The following is a 17769-nucleotide window of genomic DNA, read 5'->3' as shown; positions in this document are numbered from 1 at the left end:
GCGGTACGCCTGGCACATTAGCGAAATAAAACGACGGAAACGAGGGAAACGAAAAGGAAGTCGCACATACGTAAATTGCATGACATCGACGCGAAATTTCGAGGGCCACTTACGCGACACTTATTATGTGTAAGCGATAAAATGAGGACTGCTCGGGACATCAGATTAGCGTAAATCCGGCAGATGGCAGATAGATGGTAAATTACTATAATTTTGTTAATATATGCTAGGCGTCAGCGTTGATCGGTCAGTTGTGAGTTGGAGTAGATGTGTCTCAATCAAGAATTTTTATGTCGAATCGAATCCAATGGAATCGAATCTCATTTTTTAAATTCGAATTCGAATCGAATCGAATGAAATCACTATCGAATTGAATCATTAAAAAGTTTAACACGACTATTAAACATGCAAATAATGATGGAAGATTTTAATATGAAAGGGAATATTGATATCGTAATATCATCTTAAAGTAAAATATATATTTAAATATTTAAAGTAATTTATAATTAAGTTATTAATTATAAGTTAAGTTAATTACAAGTTAAGTTCAAACATACAAGCCCAGACAGCCTGTTTTGTAGCTGATGCGCGCAAACGATAATATAGTTGATTCCTATTCGAATTATTCGGATTCGAATCATAGGGATTTGGATTCGAATAGTTCGCACATTTCTAGTTACTACATTAGACCTGGGCTTAAACGACTAAAAAAACATATTTAACTTAACCTCAAAATTCGTCATCGAGACTACGTTTCATACGGTATACGTATCTTTACGCGAATTTTCCAAACGGGACAGATGGTCCATTTTTATCAGGGTTAGATGGTCAGTCTACTCAGCGAGAAATAGCAAGCAATGGACATCGAATCGATGTGTTTTAGATGCTTTAGACGTATAAAAGACGTCGATCCGATATCTACTCGACTATCATTTTTCCCTGGGTACCTAACATTAAAAACTTCAGTACATTTTGAATAGCTTCTTGTTTCGTTCAAAGATGCCGAGTAGTTTTCTTTCTCTTTCCTCTCTTTAATAAACAGTGTTTTCCCATAGCGCCTTTTTCCATTGCCACTTTTCAACCTTCTCTCCAATGTTGTCCTTTCTATAAGAAATTCTCTAGGTTTCTATAAGAAATTTGTGGAATTGTTTTATTTTATTAATAATTAATAAAAGGATATAAAATACTAAAAAAAGAAATAAAGATAAACAAATTTCTACGTTATTATAGACATGCCCAACTATCCTTTCACATATAATTATGTAACCTGAACACACCCGACCATCTGTCTCTCACAGATTATTTTTAATATTTCATTATTATTAGCGCTCCATGAATTTTTTTCAGAAAAATTCTCCCGTACCTTAACCTTAAACATCATCCTCTACTGAGTGTGTTAATATGTTGTTGATCATTTATCGCAATAATACAGATGTGTTATTTTAAATTTAAAAAATTATGCCCATCTATCCCGGGCTTTTACCTTAATGCGAAAGGATTGTCTTGAAGCTTCGAAGGCAATTTCGGTTAACGCGTCGCGCGATAACATTTGTCATTATTGCAAAGACAAACATTGATATCTCGCGATTCGTGAGCGAACTTGGAAGGACACTCAAATCACACTTCAAGCTTTTTGTTTCTTTCTCTCTCTCTCTCTCCCTCAGCCTAGCGTTTGTCGCATCAACTTTCGCTCTCCGTCGGAGGATTCTTTCTACTATTGGCTCGGTTCTATAAGCGCGACTGTACCAGTAACCGTTTCAAATTTGTGCGTCGTCCAAGGTTAAAATGTGTCCGTGTGACGTTGTAACAAATTGTTAGCGAGGACAATTACGTCCTCCGTTAGGCGTCGAGGCGATTTTCAAGCGCGACGCGGCACGCGCGAAGCCTCCGTAAAAACACGTCCGAAAGAAGAGGCGGCTTCACCGCGTGACCACCGTGCAGTAAACGGCTAAAATTGGATGTCGCAATAGCCCTCGCTCGGCCTTGTGCGGCGAAGATCCGCGCAGCGAAGACACCGCTGGAAGAATTAGATTCGACGTGTCAATCGATGTTACGCGATCAGTGACGCGCGCGTTTTCGCGCGTCAGCGCGCGCGCGAGTGCGTCTCGCTGCGATGCGCTCCCCTTCGAGCGTGAAGAGGAGCGATTCCTGCGGAGAATCTCTTGGAGATTTCACGCACCCGGTGACGCGGGAAAACTCACCGTCGCCGTCGTCGCGCGGCTCCGAGTGTGTATCGCCGGAGCGAAATTTATGTAACAGCGAAATTACCGATCGCTCGCGGCGCGGCTCGAACTGTCGCAAGATCCGCGACGGCCGCGACGCACAATCTCGAAGGACACGGACCGCTGATTTCTCTCGATAATCAGAGGTGTCTAGAAGGCAACGCATGTGTGTGTGTGTGTGTCCACGTGTGCCCGCCAAGTGAACAGAAATAGATGGGCAAGTGGACGAAACGAATCGCGCGTGTGCTCGCGATGGCCGGCTTCACCGGGCGAAAACTTTGAAAAATTCCCATGCGATGCACGCGTCTCTCTCGCGGGCGGAATCGCTCGCCTCTTTCTACATTCAAATGTGCAATTCCAGCCAGACAGTTTCTCCCTCTCTCTCGCTCCTTCCCGCTCTCGCTCTCGTCTCTCTTTCTCTCTCTCTCTCTCTCTCTCTCTCGCGCTCTCGCTCGCTCTTTCTGCTTGCGTCGCCTCGACTCTCAGCAGAGACGCGTCTCTTAGTCTTTCGTCGTGCAGCAATCGGGGTTAAGTTAAGATGACAAGAAACACTTTGACGCGCTCGAACGCAAGTTTTTCTCAAGATCCAACAGCTTCTCTCTCTCTCTCTCTCTCTCTCTCTCTCTCTCTCTCTGTGCCCTCCCTTTCTCTCTCTCCCTCTCCGTCTACCATCGTGAATCAGTTGAGCAAGAGCGTCAACGAGATCCCGCATTAATGAAGGCTATAGATCGCTAATGCCGCGAGGCAAGCATCGGTCGAACGCGACCGTGCAGCGGACTTGTAACAACTTTCCATGTGTTCCTTCCTAGCGTTCATTAAACAAGCAATTATGAGCGGTTCTAATTAAACGCGGTACAAGAGACGCCGCATTTGGAAAGCGCCTTTCGTGTTCGTAAATTCCTTTCGCCGGCGGACGGAACACACTCGGGAACGAACATTCAGAACGGTGGCAATGTCCGCGGCGGGCCTCGCGCCGAAAAAGCGCATTTCTCGCGCTCCGCGAGCGCGCTCGCGCGAGGCGCGAAAAGCTCGTTAGGCGCGAGCACGAGCGGAAACCTGTTTTCGGGCGGAACCCCGTAGACCGCGAGGGGCGATGCGGGGCGGTGCGATTTTTCGCAATCGACAAACCTGTTCGCGGCCGAACGGTTCTCTCGCGATCGATAGGGACTTCGGAGAAAAACACCGGCGCTTTTCCGTCCTTTTTGCCTCCCGGCCGCTTCTTCGCGCCGCCGCCGCCGCCGCCGCCGCCGCCCTGCGATTTCACGCCCGGCGAATGTGGAATACCGTTCCGCCGGTGTCCGCCTTTGCCCGGACATGCTCGTTAGTACCTGACACTGTCGCGGTAACAGTCTGACACTCGTTTCTCGATCAGGATCGAGCCAGTCGTTCGATCATCGCGCGACCTACCTGGTCGGCGAAAAATTTCGCCGAGATCTCCGCCGGGAGGTCGGCGCGACGCGGCGCGGCGACGGGGTAGAGACCGGGCGACGACGATCGGTCCGGGCTGGATCGGTTTGATTAGAAAGTGGGACAGGCAGGCCAGTAGCCCGCTCGCGGTACGGACCCCCGGGGGCCTTGTCGACCCACACTTGCATGAAGTAACGCCTCGCGCGCGCCTCGCGGGCGACATGCACGCGGCAACGTACACGCGCTCCTCTCACGCGGTGTGCGTGTGGGCGCCGAGGTCCTCGACGATGCAAATTGCATCTCGGAGCGAGGCTTACGGTCGCCTTGAGGAGCGACGGCGGCAACTCGTAGCGAGAATCGACCGAGGAGGGCACGAGCCAGCGACATTCCACGGTAAACTGCATGATTTCGCTACAGGCCGTTTCACGCGCTGTCACTCTGCCGCCTGTCATCGCCCGTCGTCCTTTCTTCTCTCTCTCTCTCTCTCTCTCCTTCATCTCTGCCTCCTGGTGCAACGGGGATGCAGTGGTTCGTCGCGGCGTCACCTCGCAGCAACGTAACCGACCATCGACGACCCGGCGAAGCGATCCGATCAGCTGGCACGTTCGCTTCGCGTTGCATCCGCGATCTCGTAACCGCGGCTCGCACGCCGTCCGATTTTTCCACGCGTCCTCGCCGAGTCCGTGCTGACCGATCAGTGGCGACCGCGAAGACGACGACGACGACGACGACGACGACGACGACGATGACCGCGGCGGTTACGCTCGTTCGCGACAGTTTAGGGTGTAACGGTATACATCTCAGCTGCGCCGACGTTAGGGTAAGTTCGGGATAGATGGGCATAGCTTCTTTTAATTGGAAATAACACATCTGTATTATTGCAATAAACGATCAACCATATATTAACCATAATTAATTCAGTAGAGGGTAATGTTTAACCCTTCGAGGCATAGCGGTAAATATACTTACCACCTATTTATTCTCACATTCTCGTGAAATCTTTCATATTTGAGGGATTCTTGTCGGGTCTTTTGCGTTTTTTTAGTTTCTTATATGATATGGGAACATACAGGGAAAGGCTGAAAAGTGTTTTGAATAAGTTGCCCATTTATTATAAATAAACAAAGTGTGAGAAATACACATTTTTACAGAAACGGATTATTTTCCACGATCTATGAGTGAATTTTTTGCTCAAAATCAAGATTTGGGGGCTTTTTGGTTCGCTGATTACGAATCTGAGGTCCAAATTCCAAAATTAACTTTCCAACATGGCGGATTCAAGATGGCGGATCATAGAATTTTTATTAAATCAGCTAAAATTGTACTCTGGTTAGTTTTTGAGCTCGTTGATTACGAATCTGAAGTCCACATTCTAAAATTTATTTTCCAAGATGGCGGACTCCAGATGGCGGATCATAGAATGTACATAAAATTAGCTAAAATTGTACTCTGATTAGTTTATGGGCTCGCTGATTATGAATCTGAGGTCCAAATTCTAAAAATTTATTTTCCAAGATGGCGGATCATAAAATTTTTATATGATTAGTTGAAATTGTATTTTGGTTAGTTTTCAAGGTCGCTGATTATGAATCACCGATGTCACCGAAGTTATCGCGATTTTTGTGGCCGCAATCGTAAATCCGCCATCTTGAATTTTGAAAATCTGATAACGGATTCGTCATCAGCGACTCCAGAAACCCCCGTATATAAATTTTCATGTGATTCGGATTTTCTGAAAAATACGTACCTCAAAGGGTTAAGGTACAAAAGAATTTTTGTGAAAAGGAATTCATAGGATGCCAATAATAACGAAATATTAAAAATATTTTGTGAAGAGTATATGGTCAGGTGTGTCCGGATTAGATGGTCACATGGAATAAAAGGATAGTTGGACATGCTTATAATAATATAGAAATTTGTTTATCTTTATTTCTCTTTTAGTATTTTATATCCTTTTACTAATTATTAATCTTTTTATTAATCCTTTTATTAATTATTAACAAAATAAAACATTTCCACAAGTTTCTTATAGGAACCAAGGATAACATTGGAGAGAAGGTTGAAAAATGCCAACACAGAAAAAGGCCCTATGGGAAAACATTGAGAGAATAACTAAAGAGAGAAAAGAGAAAGAAATCTATTCGGCATTTTTAAACGAAACAAGAAGCTGTTTAAAATGTCCTGAAGTTTTTGATGTTAGGCACCCAAGGAAAAATGATAGTCGAATAGATATCGGATCGACGTCTTTTATACGTCTAAAGCATCTAAGAAATGTGGATTCGATGTCCATTTCTCGTTGAATAGGCTGCCCGTCTAACCCTGATAAAAATGAACCACTCGTCCCATTTGGAGAATTCGCGTAAAGATGCGTATACCGTATGAAACGTAGTCTTGGTGGACGAATTTTGAATTTAAGTGCGCAAATACGATGTCCTTTTAGTCGTTTAAGCCCAGGTCTAATGTTGTAATTCAAAATCAACCGCATTCGTAAGGTATTTTTCCGATGTGGGAGAGACATTTTGGAGGTTAATAGGAATATAAGACATTTATTTACTCACAACAACAATGTTTTTGTACATGAGGAAGAGACGCACCTGCTCGGGGTATATCCAACTCACAATTGACCGATCAGACCGCTGACGCCTAACATGTATATTAACAAAATTATAGCAATTGACCATCTATATTCTGGACTTACCCTTTAAGGCCAAGGCGGGTAGCGAGAGTTGACGGACGATGGAATGCGGGTTCCGGCAAATTCCAATTGCGTAACCTGGAATATCGTTGCGCAGCGCGTGTCGCGGAAGCGGAAGTCTACGTCCTTGGAGCGATTTTCCATTGCGACAGTGGGAATCGGAGCTCCTCGGTCGTCGCGGAGGATTCGTCGTTTTAGGAATGTCGTGTAAAACGCGAACACAAGCTGTAGTCGACTCGCGGAGGGTGAAACGTCGATGGTTAACGTTACTACGAGTATATAGTCGCGCGTTGCGAACGCGGTCGCGTTATACTACGGCTACATTGTAGACGTGGCATTAAATTAGTGCCTGAGACTGGCATTTTCGTGCGGGTTGCATTCTCACTTTCGACTCGAGTAATGTCGTTACTCCCATGCGCCAGAAAGACTTTATGTAAGCCGGCGACTGGTTAATCAGTCATTCTCGGCCGGTTGAGACAAACGCAACGCGAATATTTTCTCTTTCCTCAACACCGCGGGTATCTCCTCCTTCTTGTAATATCGTGCGACATCGTGCATAGTCGCGAAAACGACGCGTCGACGCGATCGTAATCGCGTGGTAATCCGCCGCTGTCGAAAATCTCAGCGCGGCGAGACATCGCTTCGTCGTTAATTATTTATTTACCGGCGCGGTGAAATCGCGTCCTTATCGCGCGCACAGCGAGGTCGCTTTCCCTCCCGATTTTGCGCCTATCGCCGCGGCGGGAGGAAAAAATCATTTACCGACTTATCATGCGCGACTCTATCTCGGGACTAATCTCGGGGCCGCGCATATCCTTAGCGCGCAGTCACGAGGCGAGCGCTCGCTGCCGGGCGATTTCGATAAAAGGCGAATAATGGCGTGACGGCGTTCTGCATATTCTGGTAGTGTGCGGTTCCGTCGAGTGTAACTCGCCTGACGGACGTGGAATTTAATTTAATGGCCATAAACGGTCTCGCGAGCGCGACACACCGGCGGGTCGGCGAAATGAAAGTACCAGCCGATCGTGACGGGCGAGTAGGAGAAAGAGAGCCAGAGAGAGAGAGAGAGAGAGAGAGACACAGAGAGACCTCTCTCTCTCTCTCTCTCTCTCTCTCTCTCTCTCTCTCTCTCACCGGAGGCAGTGCGGGAGAGAGAGAACGACCTTGCCGTGGACAAGTCTAACGCGAAAGACTAGGTGCTGTTGCTCGTCTCGCGAACGATGATTTCCTTTTCATTAGAGCGCGCTGCGCATCGCCGATTTATTTATTAACACCGCGTCTCCCCGCGAGGAGAAGGGAGCGCGGCTCGACTCGAGTCGCGGGGAGCATCTCCGGTGGTGCGCGCGGAGATGGCGGCGAGAAATTGCATGCGAATTGAAACAACAAATCTCTCGCGGCGCCGACGGCGTTTGCCGACTTTCGCGTCGGAGACGTCGGACGTCCCCGCGCGAGCGGAAAAGTCCCCGGCGCGTCTAATACAGTCGCGTGAAAGTATTTCACTCTTACGCGTCTTTTTATTGTGCATACACACTGTCGGCCCGGCTAGCTAGCGGAGATTGGCACGTGCGACTTTGGCGAGGCCGAGCGCCGACAGCTCTTGCTTTCACTCGCGAATTACATAATTCGCGAGAATGCGCCGCTCACGCCGCCGGGACAAGCCGCGACAAAGTTTTGCCGCATCACCTCTCTCTCTCTCTCTCTCACACACTCCCTTTTATCTGCCTGTCGCGCGCGCGTAAAAATGTGTGCAAGCGAACGCACGATTGTAAGACGAGATACGACGGTGCGCGCTCTCTGGCCCCGGACGATTCACCGAGGAACATTACACTTGACCTTGGCGCAGTCGAGACCCATGATGGTCTTCGGCCGCTCTAAAACGAACCGTCATTTTCTGTTGAGGAAATAGCTCCTTTTGATTTGCCGGCTCAATTTGCTTCGGACGTTGTTCTCCGGCGCCAAATATGGCCTCGTCATACGATACGCTTCCATATTCTCTCCTCTCGAAAACACTGCGACTCGTTCGTTCGAGCAGCAACGGCGGAAAAGGATCTCGGTACTTATCTCGTATCTCCGCTACGACGCTCGAGTCGAGCAGGGAAATCTGATGAGAGTCTGGCTGAAAGAGTGAGACCAAAAAACAGGCTAAAAATCGCCTGTTTCCTCAGCCTTGAAATCCGATTTGAATTTGGTGCTAAACGATACTTATATATATGAGACATTAATCCTCTGAAAGTTTCAGATTGAGCCCACTCTTTATCTCCAAGATATGATGGGTCAAAGTTCGCATTGTGCATCAAGTGCCTTATCCACTGCTTCAATAAGATCTACATGCAGAAAATAAGGACGTGATTTATGTCATGAAGAATAAGATCTTATATACGTACATACGTGTATGTGTGTGTGTTAGAGATGTGCGAACTATTCGAATTCGAATCCCTATGATTCGAATCCGAATAATTCGAATAGGAATCAACTATATTATCGTTTGCGTGCATCAGCTACAAAACGGGTCATCTGGGCCTGTATGTTTGAACCCTTAACTTGTAATTAACTTAACTTATATAATTAATAACTTAATTATAAATTACTTTAAATATTTAAATATATATTTTACTTTAAGTTGATATTATAATATCAATATTCCCTTTCATATTAAAATCTTCCATCATTATTTGCATGTTTAATAGTCATGTTAAATTTTTTAATGATTCAGTTCAATTTCATTCGATTCAATTCGAATTCGAGTGAAATTTCATAGATTCGATTCGATTCGATTCAAATTCGAATTTAAAAAATGAGATTCGATTTGATTCGACTCGACATAAAAATTCTTGATTCGCATATCTCTAGTATGTGTGGGTCGTACTCTCTTAATCCGTTAATTCCTATTGGTAGCCTAGAGAGGATTGCATGAAAGTGACTACGGGATATATGATGTAACCGAGAATGATAATTATTGACGAGAAAATATTGTCAAAATAATTTGTCCATAACTGAATTGTTCAAACAGTTTGTTGCAAAAATGATTTTCGGCAGGAAATAATAGCGCCATCTCATTCAACAGAGGAAATCACTTAGGAATGTTAATAATGTTTCATACAGGCCGAAGATTGCAAGTGTTATAAAAAGCAACAAAAGAACAATCAGTGAACAGCCCACAGTTTTATCCCGGCCTGACCGTGCCTGAGCAAACTCAAGCAATTGACTCAAAACCGACTACTGGATATAAGATTTGGCCAAGAGTAACGATTATTGGTGAAGAAAAAATTGTGAAAACAATTTCTTCCAATATAATTGCTTAAACAATTTATTATAAAATTGATTTTCGGTCGGACATGATGGCGCCTTAGTTCTTGCAAGATTGATCGCGCGCGTCCTTTTCAGTGCCTACTGTGAACGATTCCTTGCGAAACTATCATGCAGCAGTGAGTTACCGAAGTCACCAAATCGTGAGAGGCACGGGGACTCACGCTAGTCAAGCGCCATCTGAAATGGGTCAGAACAGTTGATAAGGACGTTGATGCACAATGCGAACTTTGACCTCTCATATCTTGAGGATAAAGAGTGGGCTCAATCTGAAGTTTTCAGAGGATCAATGTTTTACATATAACTATCGTTTAGCAGCACTAATTCAAGTCGGATTTCAAGGGTGAAGAAAGAAGGGCGAATTTTGTTCTCACTCTTTCCTTGATAAAGACATCCGCGCTGTAACGTATGTTTATCGCGAGGAACGTCCAGGATAGAGTCCTGGAAACGGCCCATCGCGTTTCACGCTAAAATGCGCGGTCAAAATACGTCCTCTTTTTTTTTACGACGGTCAGAGTTTATTGTGTTCACATTGTGTTCATATTGTTAGTTCACGCGATCCTTTCTACCAGCCGATTTTCGCGTCATCCTGTCGAGCAACCGGATCTGACGAGTCGGTGAAAACCAATGACTGCTAGGTCGTTTTGAGAACGGTCGACCTCCCCGTATCGTCGAACTCGGTTGACACCGGGATAGCTTTAGGAAATGTTGTAATTGGGCTTAACCTTTCCGGAACAGGATCGCGGTCCATGTGGTCAACAGATGACGCGTGTTGTCGCTGTTGAAAACAGTCGTGGCCATTTCTCTCGCGACCGGCTCTCGAAGTGTGATCGACCTATCCGCGCTCGACGCGCCTCGTGTTTCGAATTCGACTCGTTTCTCGGAGCGACGCGTTTCTGGAAATACCGTCTCTCTCTCTCTCTCTCTCTCTCTCTCTCTCTCTTTCTCTCTCTGTTTCTCCAGCTGATTTTTCGAGAGTGAGAAATGAGCCGGGTGGGAGAGAACTGCGTCGTTCGGCGCTTAATTTTGCATTTAAATGTATCCTTTGCGCGCGATATCGACTTGCAAATGCGCTTCCACATTGCGCGCTATATTCTATAAATAATCCCGAGGATTCGCCGCTTCTCATCCTTGGGAGTTCCTGCGGTCATGGTTGTAACGTCGACGATTAATTAATGTCATTCTTTCTCTCTCTCTCTCTCTCTCTCTCTCTCTCTCCCTCTCCCCCGCCCCACGAGCCGATAAACGACGGCGATTCTCTCGGCGCTTGAGAGTTCCCATTAACAATGGCGCGTGACCCGCAGGATACGCGTGGAACATGTCGCCGAAGGACGTGGGAAGAATCTCCTCCGCCCCGTGCCCCCGTCGAGATACCCAGATGCGCGGGTTTCAAGGTGTTAAACGCAAGGAATTGGCCGGCGGGATCGCGCGTTGCACATTTCGCGCGGCGGTTTCACTTCGCTCCGAGACCGTCCTGTCGCGACGACGAATAGCTTCAGCGCCGACCTTCGGATCCTGCGATCCGCGGCGACTCGGTGAGCCGGATCGGAAGTGGTAATTAGCATAACCAAACCGCGCGCGCGTGAGAAAGAGAGAGAGAGAGAGAGAGAGAGAGAGAGAGAAGCATTGTTCGCCGTTCAACGGGATCGCTTGTCGCGAACGCACGTATCGGCCGGCGAACGAGTCAACGTCCACGCACGAGCCGGGTGGAAGAATTCGCTCGTTCGTGTTATAATAGCCGAGTTACGAAACGTCGCGGCTTACGAAAGCCCCTTCGTGTCGGCCGGCTAAGGTGAAACGAGCGCGGCTCGTTACAGCGGGCTATTGGATCGCGTCGATTAGCATCGTTAATCTCGCAAATTGATAATTTGCTATCTCACCCGCGACGTAATTAACGCGATTGCCCCAACAGACGTATGGCGGGTATGAGAGCGGGGGGGGGGGAGGAGGGTGGGGAGACGGAGAAACGGTTTCCTCCTTGCGCTCGGCCGCTCATCTCTCCAATTAGCAAGTCGCAGCGCGTGCTCTCTCGGCGATGAACCGAGGAACGTTCCGTGAATCGGCGATCGCGGCCGACAGCGGCGATATTGCTAAAGCGCGATTCATTATTCCCCCCTCCCCTTCTCGCCGTCCGCTCTCATCCTCTGTGGAGGACCTCTCTCGCGAGAGGCGCACGAGAGAGGACACGACGCGCAGAGACGACCGGGACGAGAGCAGCGGCCTGCTGGTACTTTCATCATTTCTCTCCTCGCGCGCGCGCGTTTCCTCGAGAGATCGGCCGATCGCGGCCGAGGGGATCCATTGTTTTCGCGCGGCCGGATTCGTGGCCGTATAGGAAACCGGATTCCCTGGCCAGTGAAACGAATCTGTAACGCTAGCTCCGGCCGGCGCGGCGTGCGGCGTGTCGGGCTCGCCGGCATCGCCGGCCAAGCCGATCGGACATTAACGGCGAGTGAAAGTGTCGCCAGCATTTGCCGGCCATATGCTTATGCGCGCACACATATGCGAGCGGTTAGAAATACCGTGCTGATCTGGCCATACCGGGCGGCCCCGCCGCCGCGTCGCGCCGCGCCGCGCCGGTCTCGCTGTATATTCCTGCTTCTGTGCTCGCCCGTTCCGATCGCCGACCGGAGTGTCTCGCGCGGCCGCAGGCTGCTTCACAATGTTGATCGATTCGGTGATTCTTATCTTGGTAAAACTTTGGATTAAGGCCTTTTTCGAATTTTGATATATTTTTGCTGGACTTATTGGACAAAAGTCTTTGTCGTAACTACGACAATGATAATCAATGGCGGGAGCCATTGATCAAAAAAATGTTACCTACCTATTTTTTTCAAGTTTTTTCGGATTTTATAAAACTTTGAAGGAAAAATGCGCCAAATTTGAACTATTGAGTGAAGGTATACAAAATTCAATGAACTTTAATGAACCAAAGACATAAACTATTCTCCGCTGTAATTTAGACTTTATAATATAAATTTGTGCTTTTGATTAAAGCAGAGCATGATTGTGAATAATGCACTGCTTTATTTTGCTTGTAATTTATGATACGTCCTTGCGTATCTTGCGTATCTTACTAATCTTGTCAGTATCCATTTTTAGTATATTGTAGATTCATCTGTTTAGTAAGGCGAAAGATTCGAGTGACAACTGTGAACGGTATTTAATCAGTATAAAATCGATATTTAAAATTTTAAATATATGGGACAAAATTTTCATATTTTTTCCTATACAGATCTTAGCCCCCCTCCCACCTCCCTTAATAATATATATGTAAAATTTTGTATATGTGTTCTTTTACAGCTAGTTTTGTAAATTATTTTGTAAATTACTGAACAAGAAAATATAGTTTTTAGTATAACAGTACTTCTAAATATTTATCAAAAAAATTGTTCAAAAAATAAGTGGGTAACATTTTCTTCGGACTCCCCCGATTGATTATCACTGTCGGAGTCACAACAAAGATCTTTACCATGAGAGTAGCAAATAAATATCAAAATTCGGAAAAGGGCCTATTCTAAAGTTTTACCCTTATTTTCTTTTCTCTTCGCTCTCCCAGCGCATATACAGGGTGTACGATTTATCTGAACCCATATTTTTCATTGCAGAATTAGATTGTACGTGAAATTTTTATTGAAACAATTTTTTTCATTCGTGATAGATAGCATTGCACTGCCTTTTATAATAAGCCGTAGTTCGCCATACACCTACAGTGGCGCGTCGAGCAGTTCCCTCTTCGATTCGGGTTCCCATTTGAGATTTGAACGTTACCACCCAGCCTACCCAGAGAGGATGGGGGGGGGAATAACTTTTATTATGTTCTTTAAAAATATTGAACAGGTATTTTTTATTTCTCAATCCAATGATCATTTCTGGAGAATTGTGGAAAATATAATTTTTTGCGATTACAGCGCCATCTATCACGAATCAAAAAAAAAGTTTCGGACAAAATTTACGTATTTTGTGGCGTAGAATCCGTATCTGCGATAAAAAATGGGGGTTTCCATTTAAGATTTCAAAGTTGCCCCCAACCCCCACCCCCAGGAGGTGGGGTGGGAGGTCGAGTTTGGTATCATTGGATGTCCCCCTTCGAGACTAACAACTTTCATTAACCACTTTTTTTTATCCAATGCATAGTTCTCGAGATATTTCAATGTCTTCAGATAAATCGTGCACCCTGTATATTAGGAGGTTGAATCACTTCTGGTCCCTAGTGATACATGGTTTTAGCAACAAGTTAATGGTTAGTACAAATTAAAATCTGGCAACACACTGAAAGATTTGACATTTCTCTGTGACAGTTTGCCAGTTGACAATTTGCCATGACAATTTGCGCGCTATTGTTACTGATAGTTTCATTGTTTATACGCGTCTAAAATGGATCGTACAAAATTGTATTTTCGACACTCATTACGTTTTTTGTTCGATTTGAAAAAATCAGCAACTCATGGCAACATAAATCGGAAACTCATGAAATGCTTGTTACAACTTGTGGCGATCGGGTTCCATCGTGTTCCAACTGTAAATTTTGGTTTCAGCGATCCAAAAGTGGGGATTTCGATTTGAGTGACAAAGAACGTACTGGTCAAGCAAAACATTCGAAGATTCTAAATTGCAAGCATTATTGAATGAAAACATCGCTCAAGCGGAAAAACAATTGGCTGAACAAAACTCAACGTCGTTAAATCCACAATTTCGAAACGCCTACACGCCGTGGAAAAAATTCGAAAGGAAAGCAATGGGAAGACATGATTCCACATGAATTGAGTGAAAGTGCCATTGCAAATCATTTGAATATCACCATGTCTTTGCTTGCCAGATGGAAAAGAAGAGTTTTTTGTGGCAAAATGTAAAACTGCAGATGAAAAGTGGATTTATTTTGATAATCCAAAACAAAAAAAATCACGGATTGATCCAAGACAACCATCAACATTGACACCAAAACGGAACATTCACGTCATAAAGCAATGTTCTGTATTTGGAAGATATGATATGATATATCGTGAGCTTCTAAAACCAAATGAAACAGTTACGGGGGAGCGATGCCAGCAACGATTGAACAAATTGAATGATGGATTGATGCAAAAAGTCAGCGATAGCCAGCGATAGACGCAAAGTGATTGTTTTGCACGATAATGTCCATTGTCCACATGTTGCTTCAATCGTTAAACAAACATTGTTAGAGCTCGAATGGGATATCCTCTACCATTACCATCTATTCCAATCGATGCAACGCGCTTTGGCAGCTTACACACTTCGATAATTACGAGGATGTGCAAAAATGGATGTCTGATTGGATTGCTTCGGAAGACAGATCGTTCCATCGTCGCGGAATCGCTATGTTGCCAGAAAGATGGGAAGAAGTCACAGCTAACGACGGAAAATATTTCGATTGATGTAAATCTAACCATTTCTTTAAAATAAAGATAAAAAGAGTTGACGAAGTAAGACCAGAATTAATTCAACCTCCTGATACAAGAGGCGGTTCTTTCCTCGTCTCGTTCATGGAAGAGACGCGTGTGTGAGGCGGATGATTCTCTCTCTCTCTCTCTCTCTCTCTCTCTCTCTCTCTTTCTCTTTCTTGTCGCGCGACTCCCGAAATTCTACTTTGTGCAAGAACAATAGGCGTACGCGTCAGGTAGGATGCGCGAAGGCCGCGCTCGTGTCACGGGGCGACGCCGCTCAATTACGCGGTTCGAACAAACAGGTGTGTCGGGAACGAGTCGTCGGGTTTCCGTCAACGGTACAAAATCGATTCGCGCGCGTGTATGCGGGCAAATCACCGTTACACGTGGTAATGTGCAGAAACAATGTAGCACCGTTTCTCAATCACCTCGCTCTATCCTCCTTTGGAAATTCCGCCCGAGAGCGGAGCAGGCACACACGCAGTCGCACGCAGTGCACAGTGGTCAAAACGGCTTCAATTGAAACTCAGTTGTAACGGAACTTTTTTGTTGCACGAATTACAAATTTTTTTGATCAATTAAAAAATTAATTACCTTGAATGCAAATAAAGATTTTGTTCAATTAACCTTACGGGTATCTCTCTGGAGATAAGATGCAGAGTATATTTTCGACCACAAAAAAGAGTTGTTCGATGTTGTGAAGTTTTTATAAATAAATAATTCGGAAGATTATGGTAGAGGTAATATTCTAAACTTCGACTGAGAATAAAAAATACAGATAAAAAACAATTGGTTAAAAAAATATTGCAGCAAGGATATTTGCTCTTAGTTTCGGCAAATTGCCGAAACTCAATTTCTGCCAACTTCATGCTGCGATTACGATATTCCGGCGCCAAAGTGCGCCGGACAAACTTTTTCTTATTTATTTCTATGTATCATTACATTTTAAGTTCTGCAAGAGTCATAACATCGGTTCGTAACGGGGACTTTGGATCGTAATTCTTAATTAGAGTTACATTTTACACAACAGCACTAGTTTGCTTTACTCAGGAAGCGTATATATTAATTGCACACCGAAAAAATTTTATTCTACATTATAGAAAACACACAGGAATCACAATTGTCATACTGATTATAGCTCTTAAAATCGTATAAGAGACTTGCGGTTTTCATGAACTTTGTGTACTCGTAACTCCCATGGGAGTTACAAATGGGATTATTTTGCAATACACCTTTACAGAAGTCTAGAAAAGACTTAGAATTAACAAAATATGATATAATAATGATTAAAAAAGAAATGTTAAAAAAATGGATTTTGGCCACGTTTTCGACCGTTTTGACCATTGTGGGTGCGGTGGGTGCTCGGACGGATTTTTCAAGCGACCTCGAGATCGAATCTTTTTCTTACGTCGTACCGGAACATCCTAAAGATGTTAAGTATATACCATAAGCTTTTGATTTGATTTGCGCGCATCGGCGCGGCGTGGTAATCGACGACGCGGTCGATGCTTGGTGATCTTGCCTGATTCGAGCGGCGGCGCTGGAGTCGTCCGAGTTTCAGTCGTCTTTTGTCACAAGAGACGAGAGAGTTTTGAGAGTTTGTTAAAAAGGATAGTTGATAGATTCTGAATCAGCGCAAATTCATTGAGCATTGTATTGTGAAAGGTGTGTGTTGATATAAATACATCTTACGAAATTTATCGAAACAAGTGCACAATTTCCCCGAGTCGCTTACCAGCGAGGGTGCGGGAAATTTCCAGTGAAGGTTTCATAAATAACCTAACACTAAGGATGAGTAAATTCTAAGGGCGCGACGCGCATGACGCGCGACTGCCCTTAACGACGACGGATGTTTGGGCTTGAATTAATTGCGATATTAATACAAATAAACCGGCGTTTCAGCGATTGCGGTTCGCCGACCATTGATGTGCGAATCGGTCGGCAAACCGGATCCGCATAAAGTCACGAAATAATCTCCTTGCCACTTGAACGTGAATTCGCGAGAGCCGCATAAATTTCCGCGGGGGAACATTGCGCTGGACGCGATGCCCACGACGACTAATTCGAGCCAGTCAACCGACACGAATGAGAGAAACCTGAACGCGACTGACTGAAATGGCATCAGCCCGTATTCCGGAGACGGATGAGGGACGCGCGAATTAAATTTTATTTACGCGACGGCACCGCCGCGACGTGCTCCATGACCACACATACACATACACGCACGCACGCACGCACGCACGCACGCACGCGAATGTTAATTTCCGTTTAAATACCACGACGAGATGAGACGAGACGATAATCCTTTCCTCTTTCCGCCGTCTGCCGGCCGATGTCAGCTGCGAGAGAGCAGAAGAAACGAGGAGAGGAGCACGCGTCGCGAGTCGACTCGTGAAGCCGAGAGGGACTCGATTCGCAAAGTTCGCAGGTAGCCCCGCGAGATAGTTTCTTGCGAGTCGACTCTGCGACTGTCGGGAATCCGGCATGACTTATGCCCGGGGAAAGCTCGAGCCGGCCTTAAAGGAATCTCGACGGGAGCAGCGCCAAGGACGACTTCATTCACATAACGCCATTCGCGACGCTTCCACCGGCGCAAAGGTTAACCTAATTAATGCGGTCGGCCGCTCGTCGATATTTCGTTCCGTCGAAAAACACAAACTTGCATATTCAGCTCGGCGAGGTGGCTCGCTCGTCCGTGGCCGCGCGACCGAGTCGAGACGAACGGCGCGCGCGG

General features: G+C 45.6%; 1 protein-coding gene across 4 annotated transcripts in view; it reads right to left on the bottom strand.

The window, feature by feature from the left end:
• Positions 1-17769, bottom strand: part of LOC105190860 (titin) — a 61424-nt gene that overhangs the window by 28918 nt on the left and 14737 nt on the right. Inside the window, exon 1 of one of the 4 annotated variants that reach the window (XM_025306309.1) lies at positions 6328-6611. The exons of the other annotated variants lie outside the window; for them this stretch is intronic. The gene's annotated coding sequence lies outside the window, so the exon portion shown is untranslated. Of the gene's footprint in view, positions 1-6327; positions 6612-17769 lie in introns of those variants that run through there. 4 annotated transcript variants of the gene reach the window in all.

This window comes from Harpegnathos saltator, unplaced genomic scaffold (assembly GCF_003227715.2).
Source record: "Harpegnathos saltator strain DR-91 unplaced genomic scaffold, Hsal_v8.6 scaffold124, whole genome shotgun sequence".
Classification (NCBI taxonomy): domain Eukaryota; kingdom Metazoa; phylum Arthropoda; class Insecta; order Hymenoptera; family Formicidae; genus Harpegnathos; species Harpegnathos saltator.
The sequence above is the reverse complement of the archived record's forward strand: the minus strand, read 5'-3'. Positions and strand labels throughout refer to the sequence as shown.